Source organism: Triticum aestivum, chromosome 5B (genome assembly GCF_018294505.1).
Source record: "Triticum aestivum cultivar Chinese Spring chromosome 5B, IWGSC CS RefSeq v2.1, whole genome shotgun sequence".
In the NCBI taxonomy this organism is placed as follows: domain Eukaryota; kingdom Viridiplantae; phylum Streptophyta; class Magnoliopsida; order Poales; family Poaceae; genus Triticum; species Triticum aestivum.
The window spans coordinates 615,746,859-615,748,421 of NC_057807.1; the positions used below are offsets into that span (position 1 = coordinate 615,746,859).

At 52.2% G+C, this 1,563-nt stretch overlaps 1 pseudogene; it reads left to right on the top strand.

Annotated features, from left to right (window-relative positions):
- The first annotated feature begins 214 nt into the window (after nt 1-214).
- On the top strand, nt 215-353 carry LOC123118196 (uncharacterized; annotated as a pseudogene).
- Nucleotides 354-1,563: the final 1,210 nt, after the last annotated feature.

Sequence of the window (1,563 nt, forward strand, 5' to 3'; positions counted from 1 at the left end):
TTCCTTTTCCCGTGAGATCCTTGCCCAGGTCGCAACGCTCCAAACGCCGGCCGAGGTGTGGCGCACGATCCACGCCATGTTCGCTGCTCAAAGTCAAGCCCAGGCGATCAATACTCGCATTGAGCTCACCAACCTCAAGAAAGGTAACATGTCCATGTCCGACTACCTTGGCAAGATTAAAAGTCTCACCGATGAAGTTGCAAGCACTGCTGCGGCGCTTTGTGATCCGGAGATTGTCTCCAAAATTCTCGCTGGGTTGGACATGGAATACAACCCGGTCGTCTCCGCACTCGCCGCCAGGGTTGAGCCCATCACCGTCCAGGAGCTCTATAGCCAGCTGCTCAGTTTTGATGCCCGCCTTACCCTCCTGCATGGCGGCGATCTTCGCCAATCCTCCGTCAACTCTGCCTCCCATGGTCGCGGCCGTGGGCGCGTTCACCAGGGGCAACGCGGCGGTGGGCGCGGACGCGGTCCTTCCCAGGGCGACGGCGCTCGCTCTGGTGGGGGGGCCGGCTACAACACCAACGGCGGCGGCGGCTTCACCAACAACAACGGCCGTCGTCCTCCCTCCCGTGGTCGCCCTCGCTGCCAGCTTTGCAAAAAGTCTGGCCATGAGGTGATCGACTGCTGGCATCGGTTCGACGAAGACTACGTACCTGACGCTCGCCATGTCACTGCTGCCAGACGTGAACAGGGCGGTGGCGATGGTGTGTGGTACGTGGACTCTGGCGCGACGGACCACGTGACTAATGAACTCGAGCAGCTTGCTCTCAGTGAGCGCTACCATGGCAGCGACCAGATTCACACCGCAAGCGGTGGAGGTATGGATATTTTTCACATCGGTCAAGGTTCTAGTAATTCCCCTACACTAAAACGTGATCTAGTTCTTCCATATGTACTTCATGTCCCACAAGCTGACAAAAACCTTGCCTCCATGTCTCGTTTAGCCACCGACAATAATGTCTTCTTTGAGACTCACCCTCGTTATTTTTTCATCAAGGATCGGGCAACGAGGGAACTCCTTCATCACGGTAGATGCGTTGGAGCGCTCTACCCAATTCCATCCGAAGCACTAGGTCACAAGCGTCGTCAAGTCCACTTCCGTCATCGAGCCCTCTTTGGCACGGTGGCATCAACGACTAGGACATCCTTCTTCGGTCATCGTCAAACAAATAGTCAATAAAGACGATCTTCTTTTATCTCATAGTCAAAATAATGAGTCTGTGTGTGAAGCTTGCCAATGTGCCAAGAGCCATCAGCTTCCTTATCCCAAGTCAACTAGTGTGTCTCATGCTCCACTAGAACTTATTTTCAGTGATGTATGGGGTCATGCCCGAGATTCCTTTGGTAGAAAAAAAATATTATGTCAGTTTTATTGATGATTATAGCAAGTTCACTTGGATATATTTGCTTACCTATAAATCTGAGGTTTTCTCTATCTTCCAAGAATTTCAGAAACTAGTTGAGCGCCAGTTTGATAGGAAAATCCTTTCAGTCCAAAGTGACTGGGGAGGGGAGTATGAGAAACTAAACTCCTTCTTTCGTAGCAGGGATAGCCCATCA